We start from the raw sequence: 17,432 nt of genomic DNA, 5'->3' as shown, positions 1-17,432 counted from the left end.
GAAGATGCCCTGGCACTGGATCCACTGATCGTCTAGTTGCTCCAGCAACAGTCGCATGCGAAGATGACAGTCTGGAATCAACGGGATGCCGGATGACATAATTCCCAACATTGATCTGTACTTCCATACAGAAATTACCCTTCTTGTCGAGAGGATGGCTGTTATTTACTTGAGGCAATTAATTCTTTCTGTAGAGGGGAAAGCCTTGGCAACTTTCTTATACAGAATTGCCCCAGAAAAACAGGCGTCCTGGGTGGGGTTAGGGACAATGTTTCTCTGTTAAGTTTGAGGCCTAGAGGTTTGAATAGGTTCAGACAGGCCCAAGTCGATTTTCTTGCATAGTGAGAAGTGAGTCCTTTTATTACCCAGTTGCCAGGTACGGAAAGACCTGGTGCCCTGATCTCCTCAGGAAAGTCACCACCGGCGACATGCACTTTGTGAAGACCCTGGGAGCCCATTGTAGCCCAAAAGGAAGGACTTTGAATTGGTAATGGCACCCTAACAGCAGAAACATTTGGTGCGTAACAGGGATGGGATATGGTAATGCACTTCTAGTAGGTCCAGGAATGTCAGGTAATCTACGAGCTGCAGAATCTCCTGCAAGGACAACATTCTTAAAGACTGTTTCTTGATGAATTTGTTTAACAGTCTCAGGCCCATTACTTGTCTCCACTTTCCTCACTTGTTTGTGATGAGTAAGAAGTTGGAGTAAAACCCCATGTTGCGTTGACACAACAGGACTCCTCTATCGCCCTCTTGGAGAGAAGTGAGCAAATTTCCTGCTTCAGCAGAAAAAGATGACGATGCAATGTGTTGCTTGGTGGAAAATTGAGAAGCAAATTCCAGGGTGCGACCATGCTGGATTTCGTCTAACACCCATTTGTCAGAAGAGATGCTCCATCGATTGCAAAATTTGGAGAGGGGATTTCCGAAACGTTGAGGTGGGACTAAGGTGACTGGTGCCTGTGACGTATCATTGTCTCCTAGAATTGCCTGTGACGTTTCCCTAGCCAGAGGACTTCTACGTATTGGCTGCCAAGAGGAGAAGAACACTCTTGTCATCCTGTATGGTTATTAGGAAGGATATGCTGATCTGTTGAGCGTAAGGATGGTGTCTACTTTGCTGGTAAGGTGCTTTCATTAACTTCAACCCCTCTTGCCAGATGCAGTCTACAATGGGAATAGATATTCCAGTTCGTAAGACAAATCCTTTAAGTCATAAAGAAAGCATTTGGTTTGCTTAGACATGTGTGGTAAGTCAAAACGCTTGAACGCTCGTTCAAGGATCTCAAGAAAGCCAGAGACGAGTCCGCTGGGGGTGGGTTAGGTGACCAAGATAGTGGCACAACATAGTAGTCCCATTCTGTGTGATCCCCTGCTGAGTCAAAGGGGATTTAGCCCTCTTCAGACTGCTAGTCACCATCACGATCAGCAAAGGTATCTGTAACTGCAATGTGCTCTAACACAGGCCTTTCCTTTTGCTGTAGTCTTAACAGGGTCTTTGCAAGAGAAAGTCTATAGAACGTCTGGATGCAATGGGATCTGCTGTGTCGGGCACTGGCCTCAGGAAACCATTTGTAGTAATCTTTTATCATCATGCGTAAATTAATAACAAAAGAGAAAGGGACCATAATAGATGGCCTGTGCCCCTGATGCTGTTCTTCCTCAGGCTCATCATGAGGGTAATGCCGCTGGAAGGTGTCATATTCCTGAGCAGAGTGCTGGCTTCTGTCCAGTTAAGAAAATTCACCTTCAATATATGTAATAGGACCTTGGTCGGCATCCTCATCCTCAGTTTCCTGGCATATGACATTCAGTTGAGAGAAATTGTATGTGGAGCCAAAGAGACTTTCATCCCCTGATTCCTGCATCTCCAGCAGGTGCACTGGGGTAAAGGTGCAACTTGAGACAAATCATGTTTCATAGGGGTGGGAATGACCTTTTGTCAGAAATGAAAATAGACAGTGCTGCCGACTGGATCTCGATTACTTAGCCTCGGATGGAATCTTCGTCAAAGGAAGCAGTTGAGATGTGGTCGAGGACGTAGACAGAGCTGCCAGCGAAATTTGTGCTGTGGATGATGGTCTCGTCGATGATGTAGTCTTCAAGGTTTTCATCTGTGAAGAAGATGTGGTCCTCGTTGTCCTGGTCATCAGGGTCATAGATGCCACCGTAGTTACTGGAAGTGAAGGAGATATCGGAGGCGCCACGGTCTCCGCCTACAAAGCTGCCGAAGGGATGGTCTTCGCCGAAGGATCAGTCGACTGACAGATTTTCTTTGTTTACTGTTCTCTGAAAGGTGTAACAGGAACCGATGGAGGTGAGGAAGATCTTCTGTGAGAGTGAGAAGGTCTAGCAGGTTCCTTGCATTTTGAACTCTCAACACTGGCCTCCCTACTATGGGATTTAGCCCTCTTTAAAGCATTGTCAGATGAGGAGAAGCCATCATTTGTTTGCTTTTTTTTGAGGAAGAGTGTCCCCTTTCTTCGCAGTCAAACTCCAACTGAGCTTTCTTTTTTCTGAAGCCAGGGAAGCAGCCTGGCCTCACGGTCTTTGAGAGCCTTTGCTGAGAAAGTGCAACAGTATTTGCACTCCTTATGGTTGTGCTGAGGGTAAAGGCAGTACAAACATTCCTTGTGAGGGTTCTCCAAGAAGAGTCTTGATTTTATTACAGCAGTAAATCTGCGCACCGGACGACTATGCACAACGTTGTGCACCGGATATGTCTTCAGAGTCAATATAAGCCCTCCCATGTCAGTTTCTTCCGCAACTACATATATATATATATATATATATATATATATATATATATATTATCTAGAATGACAAAGGCTGCTGCAGCAGCCGAAACGCGCATCTCTTGGCTTCCCGGGTCGAGAAAGGCCTGATGAAAAAAAGCCTTAAACTTGCAGCCTTGTGTGCGTGCTCTCTTCCATTTGGATATGGATAAACTGGAAGAAAAGGGTGAACTAGTTCACAGAGTGGGGAGGGTGGGTGGGTCAATGAGGAATCTGTGGCTAGGTCTAGTGTCCACCAGATAAGGAGTTACCAAAGGTAAGTAACTTATTCATCTGATAGACATCTAGCCGCAGATTCCTTACCTTAGAATAGAGATCCAAGCAAAACCATCCTGGAGGAGGGCTGCAAACTGATTCCAAGAGATATCCACGACTAGGCTGTCCGGTCTGCATAAGAAAAAGAGACCACTTTCCAGGAAGGGTGGGGTGGAAGAAAATATATTACCAGAAAATTCGGGGAGAGCCCCGTACAGAACCGAATCCGCAGCTATGCAGAACATGGGAGGAAATGCATGGCAGAAGAAAAAGACAAGTGGGAAGAACACTCCATATAAACAAAGCAATTCAAAGCCCCCCAAAGGGCAACCGGTAAAAGAGACAGAGGTGGAGGACTGGGGAGTAAGGACTGCAGCTAAAACAACTGGGCCAAAGTCCCAGTCATAGAAGTAGGCACAACAGAGGGCTCCAATAGCTGATAAAGCAGCACAATCAATAGCAACACGGATGGCCATAAACCACGTTAGGTAGAGGAAACACTTGAAAGAGGAGGCCCTCTGGGACTGTACAGCGCAGAAACGCGAGAAAAGAAGGTATAAAACACAAATAGATTGGTATGAATATATGTATTAACAAATATATATATATAGAAGTTGCGCTGTACAATAATAAGTGCCCAAGAAGGGTACAAACAACGGCCACAACAGCGGCATGGGCCGAAGGCAAGACAACAGCAAACTGGAAACCAGCCACATGGCCCAGTCTAAAGGGAGAGGGTGGGGCGGAAGAACACACCCCAGGAAACCAAGGGAGCAGCCAAAAACAGCACAACCAACAGAACAGTACGATTAGGTAGTCGAGAGACAATTGAAAAGAAAGCCGCAGGGGAGAAACAACCCCGCTATAATACAGAAACAAAGACCATAATAAAGGACTGGAAAAAGGGACCGCGATGGATGGGGCCAACACTTGGGAGGCCAAAGCAGACAACCGGGCCACAGCCTAAAAGATATTGTATTGGACGCAGGCGCGCAACACCCATTGGACTCACCGGGCTTGAGTCGTCCCCCCCCCCCCCCCCCCCGTCGTGTGTGGCAGCCCGGGATGAGACAGATCCCGGGCACACACAGAGCCGCACCGAACGTTTCACAGGTCTTTAAAAGACCATTTGAATGTTAATTAGGCCTTGCAGTTGTTTCACCCCTTCTAAGAGCCCCTGCAGCTCCACTCTGCCTACTGATTAAAGGTTCAGCCCCCCCCCCCGAAATGTTTTCTTAGCCCCCCCTGAAATTTGGCTCTAGTTGCGCCTCTGATTGGACGACACCTCAGCAACGGGGGGACAATGAAATGGCAACCTGTGTTGGCGACGCAGAGGTCAGCATCAGCGGATCCAACACTAGCATCACAGGTGGGAAACCCAAGGGGCTCTGCACTGGAGCCAAGACAGAGTTGATCATGGATTCGGAGGGCCCGCTGACACAGAGGGAGGACCCGCCAATTTGGAGTCAGTCGAGGCCGCACCAACCTTCCCCGGGGCCAAGATGCGAGCCGGAGGTTTAGAGCCAAAAATAGCATGGAAGTCGAGAAAGTATTCTCTCATCTTGCCACACGTTTCGGAAAATACGGAAGGTGCGGCCCAGATTCTCGCTCTGACTTTGGAATCAGAGGAATAGAAGGTGAGTCAGAGGGACAGCGTGTAAGATATAAAGTTGGGGAAGGCCTCAATGCCAACCGTGTGACTTACCAGGCGAACGCGAGGCCGAAGGACTTCAGGAGCTAGCTATCAAGCTGTTCTTGGAGGAAGAAGATGACCGCGACTGGCAATGGACGACCGTTGACCACTGCATCATTAACAGAGCCATGTGGCACTCCTGCAACTGAGGTTCCGTGGTAATCGGAACAACATTTTGGATTTGTTTGAATATGGATGAGTTTGGTATCTATGAATCGCAAATGACGAGTTTAGTGGGTGTACGCATTTCCGCTACACTACTATGTACCGTTCGTCTTATTCGTGGGTTTCTTCATCTGAACCCACGGGTTCCATTTTAGATAAGGCATCCATTTTGTTTCTTGCCCTCAAGTAGCCAGCGAACGGACACTGTCCGCTTCATGACCCTGGGGTTCCCAAGCTCTTGCGGAAGACACGTGTTCCTTTGAGAGAGACTTTATGACGAGGGGGATGATACGGCAAAGGCAGATGGCTCCGCTCGAAGCACATCTTGCCGGTCGGTCTATTGTTTCAGCCGTACATGCATTAGGCATGGATCTTTTGATCCTGCAATCATGCTTCCGATACTGCCCCCACACTCTCTTTCAATCTGTTGGACTGTCTTCCTTACACCTGTTTCTGTCTCTTCTCTTTGCTCGTTTACAGCCTAAATGGAATGTACTTAATGATGAGATGATGTGCTTTTACAGTTGGGAACCGGCGAGTGTTACTGTAATTATGTTCCGGGCTTCTGAAACATGAAAGCGACCCTTTTGTCATTTGCTGTGGGAACTGAGTTGTAACCTTTTGTTCACATGTTGTGCAATGTTGGAAAGATGTATAAAAGGAGCGACCCACTTGGTGGAAGTTGAAGCAGTCTCCTAGAACATACACGTGTTGTACTTCTTGTGACTTCTGTTTTCCCTGCAGTAAATAAACCTCGATCTTTGACGCCGAAGGAAGTGTCCCGTGTCTCTGTCATTTGTGCGCCAGAACAGGTAACTCACGAAGGTTTCAGGTGTTGTCCCCTGGCACCGCTGGGCCTTAGAATAGCCCAGTCCTTCACAACACTGAAGCTGAAGAAACGAGCTGCACTGTTCGGAGTCAGGGTGCTCTCCTAGACACCACATACAAACAGGGTAGACGTCTCCGATCACAGGACCCAGATAATATCCAGAAAAAAAGCCCACTGTTTCATGGAGAATGACGAGGTAGGTAATGATGGTATCGCTCTCTGGATCCGTGTGGAAGCGCGAAAAGGAATAAACTGGCATCAGGCGAGGGCTTATATGGACTCTGACGACAACATATAAGGTGGACAATGTGCAGAGTTGTCCAGAACCCTCTACCGATGAGCAGAGGTACTCCTGTAGAAAAAGTTCCAGATCCAGTATGGTGCCTGGGGATAATTCTAAGGTAAGGACTCTGCGGCTAGATGTCTATCAGATAAGGCATTTTTTGGATCCCTCACAGACGGCAAAAATAAGATACAATACCACCAAACTGTACCTCAGATGTTGCCAGGAGGTTTGAAAGTCATTTGAAGAATTACGGATCAAAAGTTGACTGATGAAACACAGGGATTGCGCGGAGCTCAGGGTGACTTCCTCACACATGACCTGTGGTAAAAAAGCGGAGGTATATGGTGGCTCTGGAGGGGATGAGTGCCTCAGGGTCTCTGCTTTGACTGGTTGTATTCAATTTGATTCCTAATGTTAATGTATTAGCACTGCCTATATTGCTGTTACACCATGACAACGAGGAAGATTCAAGCATGTGAATCTATGAAAGATACAATACTGGAGAAGAACAAGTTACTAACATTTGGCAACACTTTTTCTGGTGGATACACTATCCAACCGCAGATTCTCCGCCTTCAAAATATTCCCCAAGCAGCAGATAAGATACAAATGTTTTTATAACCGAGTACCGGAGTGCGGCCAGATGGTGAAGTGCAGCTCTGAGTTGACTTTGTTCCCCCCAGAAGGGAGAGTGCAGCCACCAGCCTTGTGCACAGACGTACATTTCTTGCTTGACTCCTTCTGTACCTTGGGATGTAGAGAAGAAAGAAACTGGACATAGCAGTTTGCAGATGTCTGATTTGGGACCTTTTTAGATGGTAAAAGTGAGACCATTACACAGACCTGGTAGGCGGGAGGGCAGCGAGGAATATGTGGTTGGATAGTGTATTCAATCATCAGAGAAGGTGCTGTTCCTATCAGAAAAGTAGAAGGAAATGCAGAATGACTGACAAAACATGGAAAGGGACTCCTAAGAACTATTTCTTGTTGTCCTCACACATCCCTGGGGATGTCATGCTCCATCATTTGGCTCTGCTCCTGGTCGGGCCGGCACTGCGCCCCCCTCCCCCCCCGGGTCGTATGGTAGAGATCTTTTGCTATTTATGCTGTAATGAACGGTGCTAGTATGAGGGTGTCCCAAATATGTGGGGTGATTGTGTGAGTGACTAAAGTAAAACTGTCTAGGAGATATCTAGCAATTTTTTACTGTAATGATTCTCCTGGCAGGATTGAAAAACTGTAAAGAGGTTGGGGCTACGGTGGCGCTACTCCGGTACATTGCAATGTATCGGAGTAGCTTCAAGTTTGTGGGTGTAGTGTAATCAGGTAGACATGTTTTGCGCTGTATGGTCTAAAAAAAAAAAAACACAGCATTTCTTTGGGACCAAACATGTGAGGTAATGATCCTACCCCACACCTATACCGCAATATAAGGTATTACCCATAAAAGAGAATACCTGGTGCAAAGATAAAAATGATCGTCCAACCCTTCAGATCGATCAATATTGTCGCACAGGTCAGAACAGAGGTTAGCGTACAGCTGCTAAGTGGCTCCTACGTGTGAAGTGCGAGAGACCTACCCTCTTCTGCTCACCTGGATCAATCAGAGCCACAATAAGCACTGATAACTGGTGTGACAAACTAAGGGCCTTGCAAGTGTGTTCCCTACACCATTATTTTGCTTGGGCAAAGCTGAGAGGGTCAGTAAGGAATATGCTGCAAGATAAAGTCTCTACTAGGTAAGGCATTACCGAAGGCAAGAAACTTGTTCATCGGATAGAGAATTCTAGTTGTAGATCCCTTACCTTAGAATAGATACCCAAGCAAAACCTCCCAGGAGGTGGGACTGTGAAATAAATTAGATTAGAAAGTCCAGTAGGACTGAACAGACGAAGTTCCCGTCATGACGGACCTGACTGTCCAGGCAGTAGAGCTTGGTGAAAGTGTGTAGCGAGACCCCTGCTGTTCCCTGGCAGATGTTCGGGACCGGAAAACTGCTCGCTAACATGGTGGTCACACCGTTTGCCCTGGTAAAGAGCCCGCAAGACCTAGGGAGGCTGCTCCTTGTCCAGTGCGAGCAGAACAAAAGCAGAGGACAATCCATTCACAATTTCTCGAAGGTCCAAGGATCCTGGTCCCGGCTGGTATTGCCCAAATGTGATTGTAGATAGGTTGGAGGAGATGCACTCGAGGCACTGGACCTTTCTAGTCCTTAAAATTGTAATACTGCAAAGTGTTTTTGAGCATGTACTCCTCCTTGTTTGTATATTTTAGCAAACCAGAAGAAATCCCATTCCTTTTTGAGGAAAACTGTTTTTTATTCTTTTTTGTGTGTTCTTTTCATGATCCAACACAATAGGTTACATCATTGCTTTTCAGAATATTCTTTTAGATTTACATTATTAAAAGTGCACCAGCCGACACGTGTTTCGCCCTCAGTGGTCAGTCGGACTAGGGCTTTCTCACAGCTTCTTGGTTCATTGATTGATCTTGATTATTTCCTTTAAGCACATTTAAAACTGTGGCAATCTTCAAATACAAATTATTTATGTCGACGATTCTATTCGGTTAGGGCAGTGAAAGTCCCTGGTCAATCCTGCATGTTAACGTCGTGATGGTCTATCAGGCAGTTGGTAAAAGTGTGCAGCGAGGCCCCTAAAGCTCCCTGGCAGATGTCCGTAACCGGAGAGCTGCTCGCTACCACAGTGGTCACACCCTTGGCCCTGGTAAAGTGAGCCCGCAAGACCTAGGGGGGCTGCTCCTTGTCCAATGCAAGATGGTTCTCTTCAGCACTGCCTACCCAGTCTGCTCCGGTTGGGGACGGGAGAGGGATCAGCCACGGACCCAATTGCGGTTCTTTAGCCACCACTGCAGATCTTTTCGCGGGACACGCTACCCCCCAATTGTAGAAATATACTGCTGCAAGTCCAAAGCTACCATCCAGTCTCCCAGGTCGAGGGCAGGCATGAATTGGGCGAGCATGAGCATTTTGAATTTCTCTTTCCTCAAGAAGAGGTTGAGAAGGCGCAGATCTAATATAGGACAAAGTCCTTCATCCTCCTTCGGCACCAGAAAGTAGCAGGAATAAAAACCACCACAACCTATTTCTGATGCAGGGTGCACCCTTTCTATTGCTCTCTTGGCCAAGTGAACCTGCCCTTCTGGACGGAGAAAGGAGAGAAGGTCCTCTGTCAGTTGATTGTATGTGTGTGGCACGATGATTAAAAAGGGGAGGGAGTAGCCCTTTGGGATGATCTTATGGAGAACCCAGCAGTCATATGTCACAGACTGCCAGTGGGGCAGGTGATAGTGAATACTGCCTACCACTGGAGTCCCATGATAGTCAGAGATCAAACTAAAGAGGCTTGGAGGCAGCGGATGCAGGGCGAGTGGTGGACTGACTTGACCGGTGGCTGCCTTTCCCACACTGTCTGTGGGATCTGCACCCTTGGCCATGGCCAAAAAACTGCGAAGGCTGTTGACCGTGGTGGCTGGGAGGGTAACAGCATGGTGAGACACCACTTCAAAAACCATGAATAGGGCGGAAAGCGGATTGGGATTGGCGAGGTGCCAAAGACAAGCCCAAGAACCTGGACGTAGCTCTGCTGTCCTTAAAGCGATGATAAACTTTGCTGCATCTCGCCCGTTAGCAATAGCGTGGGTGAGTATGACTCAAGCCTTCTCGGAGACCACAGGCAGCACTTGTGCAACAGAGTCCCATATCTATGGAATAACAGCACAAATGGCATGCGGTGTTCACTGATCGCAGTGCTAGGCTGATGGAAAAAAACATTCTCTTGCCAAAGGAGTCCAGCCTTTTGGATTCCCTATTTGGTGGAGTGGTAGGGAATGTGCCAGGCTTCATCCTGAATGTGGAGGCTTGGACCACCAAGCTCTCCAGGGTGGGGTGTTAGTTGAGGAAACTGGGATTCCCAGGGGAAGGGCAATGGCAGCAGGCAATCTTCCTATGCACAGCTGCCCCTGTACAGGACTTTGACCAGGCCCCAAGTAGGACATCTGTTAGGGCTTCAGTGAATGGGAAAAGGGGAGACTTCTAGCTGATTAACAATGGGGGTGATCCGTTCTTGGGGCATCAGCACTGGAGTGGGTGTCAAGGAAGGTCTCCATCATGCAGCCAAGAGGGGATGGGTTGCCCAAAGATGAGGTGCATGGCCTTCCCGGACTGACACCAGAAAGCCCAGATTACATCCACAACTTTGGGTTGCTCGATCTCCATGCACAGAGTTGTAGATTGAGTATATTTAGGGGAACCATGCCCTGCCCTGCTGCTGCGACAGACTATCTTTCGCAAGAGGTAGCCTGATCGGAGGGGTAAATGCACATGTTCAGAAATATTGACTACAACACTTTCTGGGACCAATCTGGGACTACTGGGATGACATAGGTCTGGTCATTCTTGATCTTCAGAAATCTGGCCACAGAGTGCAGAAGCAGGAAGGCATACAGGAGTTCAGCATCTCATCCCAGTTGAAATGCATCTCCTCAAGAGGACCTTCAGAGAAACTCCCACATGCAAACGTTTGGAAACCACTCTATCTCTGCAGTGGTGAACAGATCTAGCCAGGGTGCGAAGACTATCATCACTTTTGTGAACTCCTGAGTGGCACTGGTGAGGCTGAAGCTGGGCACAGCAAACTCAAAATGCTCCTGGCCCACCTTGGATTGCAACGAGCGCCTGTGGACCTGCAGGACGGAACATTGAAATAAGTGCCCTCCAGGTTCCAGGCTAGCATCCATCTATTTCTGACAATTTGTCATGGTTTGAACCCTGTAGTTTTAGCTGGCAACATTGTTTCTGTGCACACTGGAATACAATTTGAACAATTTGCCAAATTACGAAAAAGGAAGTGGCGCTATAGATCCACGTTTGAAAGCGTGGAAAGAACGAAACTAAAGTTGGTGCTTATATGTGACTCTGCTCTGCCACTTCCAAAGAGGAATGAAGTCAATGCGGCACCACACAGTGCCACCTAGAAGCATACAGGAGCACTGCTGTCAAGACTTCAGGATTCAGTCTGGTGCCTGGAGAATATTCTAAAGGTGAGAAATCAGTGGCTCGAAGTATTCAGCAGATAGCAGCAGTTTCTCATACGGCAACTCCTGTTGCTGCCTGAACTCTGATGTATACAACAGTACACAAGTGGGAGCAGACCCAAGCTTCTGCTTTGTCACACTTCCTACTGTTTTACAGTCGGAGTACCTTACTCAACCCATTCTTAGCTTCGCCTAGAAACAAAATGGCAAACTAGGTCACATCGCGGAAACTGGATACAAGCATCCAAGCCAAATGAAAAACTGAACCAACTCTCGTTCTGGACTAAATTCATTCATGACTCTGGACAAGAAAGTTTCAGAATGTCAGTCTCTGCTTATTGTCAGAAAGGTACTCTGCTGACGAAAAGAAAGAAATCCCCACATAAGTCTGTAGCTCTTCCTGAGTAGTACATAAAGGATTATCACTGCAACAATTTGCCCTTTGCTACTACATAGGCACTCAAGAGATAAAAGCAACGTAGTTCATCTTTATGGGAGAACATAGTGCAAGGACTCAGACAGAGAGGGGCAAACAGAACACTGTAGATCATCATTAAGTAGTTGTGGATCTACCTCAAATAAAGACAAGGAGGGCGCGGGCACTTGCAGCCTTGGAAAGCTTGCAAACTATACTGATCTCTGGAAATCTTCACTTAAGACAGTCTATCCAATGATTGTAATGGAACAAAATCAAAGTCCATGCCTTTCAATAATGGAGGGCTTTGGTAAGGGATGTTTGAGCTGTCATGACCTCCTCTCCCTTCCATAGAAATGGAAGTTGGGTTTTAATGAGGACACAAAATGTATTATGGTGAAACTGGACAGTCATCTCACTTGATATTTACTGTGCTGTGCTAGGTAATGTCTTGGTGCTACATGCAGTCCATTTAGAGATCCTGATAAGCAGAACAGTCCCAGAGGAGCTTAAGGAAGGAGCTTAAGGCAGCAGCAGTTAGGCAACTGTGGAAATAGAGCCACATGACATGAGAAGTTCAGAAAATATACCACTGCACGGACTGTCAAGCAACTAAGGTGACTAGCTATTCTCATCCCATATAAACTATCAATCATTTTTGGACGCTGTGACCCAATGTTTGATTCTCATGCTTTTGAATGTATGGCCAGGTTTAAAGGTTCAGTGAATAAATATGTATGTAAGTATATATGCATGTATGTATATATGGATGTATGTATATTTGCCTGTATGTATATGCGATTTCTACACCGTGAACTTAACCAATAGGCAGCTGAACACTGTACATGGTCAAAGACAAGCATAGAGTAACTAAATAATAGGAGAGGAAACTAGGTTGCACACTGTTAAATTTGTTGTGGTGTGATTTTTTTCTAAGAGGTGAGTCTTTCCTAGCGTTGGGGCAGTCCTAGATGGATACAGGATGTTTTTTCGTCTTAGTCTATAGTTTGATGGTGTTCTGGATGTCGATGTGCCGAGAACGACCAAAGATAGTGAACTCATCTGCAAGATAAGCAAAGGTACTGGTCATGAGAGCTTTGTAAATAATGTAGTTGGTTTTAATGATGGAATGGACTAGCAAAGGGAGCCAATGGAGTTCAATTCATCTGGGTGTGAAGCAAATTTCTTCAGGCCCTGCTCGAGATATTTTGAAGTGATGAGGATGCCCCTAAGGGGTGCTAGAGTGTATATGAGAGACATGGAGTACAGCATTACCACAACCCAGATAAAAGTATAAGAGGGTTTGGAAAGAAGTGCTAAAGTTCTTTCTGGAAGAAACAATCTTCCTTTCTTTAGAAGAGAGAGATGGTACCAGGCCGGTGTTCCTTGTGGGCGACAATGGTGTCCAAGGGGAATCCAAGCCACTGACCCAGGTTTGTACTATAGCTTGTTTGTTGTCCTTGGCAAATAGAGGCAATTTTGTCTTGGTTGAGTTGAGTTTCAGGTAGGCGCAGGACATCCAGGTCTGGAAGTTTTTGGAGCTGTGTTTATGGGGTTGGATGTCTGAAGAAAAGGAGAATTTAAAGTAGAGTTGTGTATCATTGGTATTTTGGTGAATCTTCAAGCCGTTATCTGTGAACAGGGTAACAATCGGCTCCATGTAAAGGTTGAAAATGACAGCAAACAATACAGAACCCTGGGGGATTTCACAGTGATCTTTTGGGACCTGGAGGTGCCCATGTGAACAAACTGTTAGTGGCTAGAAAGGTAGGAGGAAGACCAGTGAAGGGCACTGCACATGAAGCTCATTCGAGACTCCAGGGTGCAAGGATTGACAGTGATGAAAGCAAGTGAGATGCCCTGCAATATCAGGAGGCAGAGTTTGCCTATGATGTGTAAGGTAGCGGTCTCCGTGCTGCAGCAGGATCTAAAGTGAGACTGGTAGTCGTGCAGGAGGTGGTTAGCATCGATGTGATCTTGGAGTTAAACAAACTGTCTTTTCAATAATACTGCCAATGAATGGTAGGTGAATGAAGGGCCGGTGGTTGGTGAGGTCATCAGGGTCTAGTGTAGGTTTTGTTGGGAGAAGGAGGATTTGGCATGTCTCGAGAGCTTCTGGGTTAATCATATTCCTCCTGAGGCACAGCCGGGAGATTGCTTCTGTGTTCACGCTTGTTGCTTTTAAAAACTTGAAAATTGTAACTTTTAAACTGCACGTTCTTCCTTACTCCTACACACGATTACTGTGTGCAGGCACCTGTCCCTGACGAAAACGAGCGCTGGGAAGGCCACAGGTACTTCTCTGTGGAAAGCCCATTTTCCCCGCCCGGAGCAGGACACGCCCACTCCGAGGCCACGCCCCCTAGCTGAACGCATAAATAGCGCGCTGAGTTGCTAGTGCGCCGGTTAATCATATTCCTCCTGAGGCACAGCCGGGAGATTGCTTCTGTGTTCACAGATATACATACAACCCACAAGGAACCCACTGAAGCAATAATACCAAATCTTTGAAATTATACATAACAGAGGTGGTACTTCTTGTTTCACAACAGACAGGAACAATCATGAACAACTAAAGAAACCGAACAGACTATTGCCTGACCTCTTACAAAGTACACACAGCATAACAGTAAGCACAAATGGCTGCATTTTATAGCATCAGAAGACATGGTCCCAACTCCAGACACTTTGAAAGTAGATGAACAATGTTGCTGTTTATCAAGGATAATAACTAAGGTTCTTGATGCAACAGAGGAAATACATATTGACATTGTCATGCCGGCAGAATGAAAGCAATAAAGATCATTCATAAAGTATTCATCTTATGAATGACTGTGCTCTAGAGGTTTGAGGGTGGAGTGGGATGCTAGCTCACACAAGCTTCAAAACTGGTGTTAGTGTATTTCTTTTTTAACACTTCTAGATTGCTGGGAAAAAACATTCATACTATAGTTGTAACTATTATTTGTAATGCAGGAAGACTATGTGACCTCTGACCTAACCACACTATGAGGTGTAAAATCTACATATATCATGGTTGATTTATTCATTTGTATACTTTAATTATGTTCACTATTGCCAATCTAACTAAGATCGCGGCTACCAGTTTGCGCTCTGTACTTGCTTAGCCTATATGCCTCGTTCTTGAGTGTGACAAGTAAGAATAAGTTACTTACCAGTAATCCTAGTTCTCTTCCAGGGGTATACTCATCAATAGTCATAAGCACTGAATAGTCCCACCCACGTGCGGGGACCCCGTAGCAATAACAAATTATATGCATATACCTACAGCTCCTTTTACTGGCTCTGTTTCGACAGCATTTTGAAGGTTCTAAGGGATTAGATTGGTCTGGGCCCGCCACGGAATACGGGAAGAAATGGGGCTATTGTGAGGTTATTAACCTCATGCTGGGCGGCATGCACTGTCATAGCTTCCCCCGCCGAATGGACTCCTGTATTTCGGGGCTGATGCGGTTGGGGGCCCGAGGAGGCACTCCGATTTCGAGACCTGCAAGAAATGGGGCTCTTTTCATCGTGGATTCCCCTTCACTCCATTGAAACATTTCTTTTAACATCTACCCTACGCACTACCTACCTGGCAATGAAACTGTGCATTCTGGGCTTTGCAGTTCTCGAAAACGCCGTGATCTGGAACAGGTGGGCAATTATTTCTAGGGGGCGGAGCGACCTTGCACCATTAAGCAGGCAGCAGGATTCCAGCACTGCGATGGTGGAAGCCTTTTCATTAACTGGGCGCTGATGAAGGCAGATTTAAAGCCGAAATGCATTCTAAAATATCTTGAAAATAAAGTGCTTCCAAGGATTTCCCCTGCGTGGCCTTTACTCTTTTGTAAGGAGGAGTTATTGAAGATATTTTCACGCCAGAGACGTGACACAGAGGCCCCCTCTATATACACACACACATATATATATATATATATATATATATATATATATATATATATATATATATATACCGCGCCAGGATACTATTTTTTTAGTAATTGAGCGCGCTATAAAAGCCTCTATAATAATAATAATTATATTCACTGAAAAAACCATAGGTTATAGACCATATATAGTTAGGAATTAGCATTTACAAAACCTTGAAAATTCAATTAAAAAACCATAGGTTATAGACCATATATAGTTGGGGATTAGCATTTACAAAACCTTATTTTACTCACACAAAACCATTGAAATTCGCATATATAGTTAGTTGCACTAACTATATATTGCGCACCCGCAAACTACTGCTGATGATGTCACATATTACATCATTCATGACATGGTCAGTGACATCACTGATGACATCATCCAGTGACTGTATGTTTCTGTAAAGTTAAAATATGTCTTACATATTGAAGAAAGAGTGGATGTATATGTGTCTGGATGAAGGATTTACTAGGTGCATGACTGACTGTATGAGAGAGTAATTAAATGTGTCTCACTGAGTGCATGGGTTAGTGACTAAACTGTCTTAATTTGTGCATCATTATATCTGTTGTTCTGTAAACTGCTGCATGTGTTGATCAGTAGCTATATGAGTAACTATATGGGTTATTGATTGGTTGCCAAAATATTTCTATGGGAGAGTGAGTGTGTGTGTGTGGGTGGCTGGGAGGTGTGTGACTCTGTGCATAGATGTGTGAACAGTTGATTCACTAGATGTATGGGTTCAAAACTGCATGTGGAAACAGCTGTATGGGTGGTTGACTGTGTGCATGAGTGTATTGGTGAGTGAATGGATATCGCTGTGCTACATGTCAAAGTAAGTACATATGTAAAACACAGTACTTGTGAGAGTTGACATATATAAATTACTGTGTATAAGAGCCAGTGAATGTGTAAGTGGCTGCATGGATCATTGAAAACTTGTATCAGTGATTGTATAAGAGAGTAAATATGTGTTACAATATGTTTGAATAAGTAAGGTGTGTATAACTGTATAGTTGAGGAAATGGAGGTGTGATTGATTCTTTGCATGACTGACTAGGTGAATGAGTAAGTCCATGGATGAGTGACAATCTGTGAGTGTCTGTTTACACTGATTGTATCTAAGGTTATATTAGAGTCTGAAGTGGTTCATCGTATTATCACATGAATGATATTATCAGTGATGTGATCAGTAATGTCAAATGAGATGTCATCAGTGATGTCATCAGTGATGTCACTGACCATGTCATGAATGATGTAATATGTGACATCATCAGCAGTGGATTGCGGGTGCGCAATATATAGTTAGTGCAACTAACTATATATGCGAATTTCAATGGTTTTGTGTGAGTAAAATAAGGTTTTGTAAATGCTAATCCCTAACTATATATGGTCTATAACCTATGGTTTTTTAATTGAATTTTCAAGGTTTTGTAAATGCTAATTCCTAACTATTTATGGTCTATAACCTATGTTTTTTTCAGTGAATTTCAATGGTTTTTTAATAGCAAATATCAAAAGCTGTAAAATGTATTATTCTTTTAAATGAAAAATATATTTTATATGTTTTTATTAAAAAAAATTTATTCATCTGCCAAACCCTGACCTCTTAATAGTGCACTGTGGTGGAAATGATTTGGGCACTATGACTGGGGTTGGTCTGGAAATGCTTTTAAAGAACACCTTTCATCAATTGATGACACTTTTTCCCCAAACTTCCTTGGTATATTCCAATATATGCCAAAGACAGAAATGGAAGTGGTCCAACCTATTTTTTCCACAATTTGAGAAAGCACTGAAACATGTGAATAAATCTGTTTCTGCTTAGATGAGACTATGGAAAGGGTTTAATATACAACAATAACTTGCGTTACAACATTCAAGACATCTACAGAAGAGATGGTGTGCACTTCTCCGATGAAGGGAATAGAATATTCGTCCTTTATTTAAAACTGTGCATTGGAACCTACTTGTAGGTACCTAAATTAGCCACAGAACCC

General features: G+C 45.0%; 1 protein-coding gene across 4 annotated transcripts in view; it reads right to left on the bottom strand.

The window, feature by feature from the left end:
- SPAST (spastin) overlaps positions 1 to 17,432 on the bottom strand; it is a 660,914-nt gene that overhangs the window by 146,165 nt on the left and 497,317 nt on the right. The gene's annotated exons all lie outside the window — the stretch shown is intronic.

This window comes from Lissotriton vulgaris, chromosome 6 (assembly GCF_964263255.1).
Source record: "Lissotriton vulgaris chromosome 6, aLisVul1.2, whole genome shotgun sequence".
In the NCBI taxonomy this organism is placed as follows: domain Eukaryota; kingdom Metazoa; phylum Chordata; class Amphibia; order Caudata; family Salamandridae; genus Lissotriton; species Lissotriton vulgaris.
This window is presented reverse-complemented; position numbering and strand designations above follow the sequence as displayed.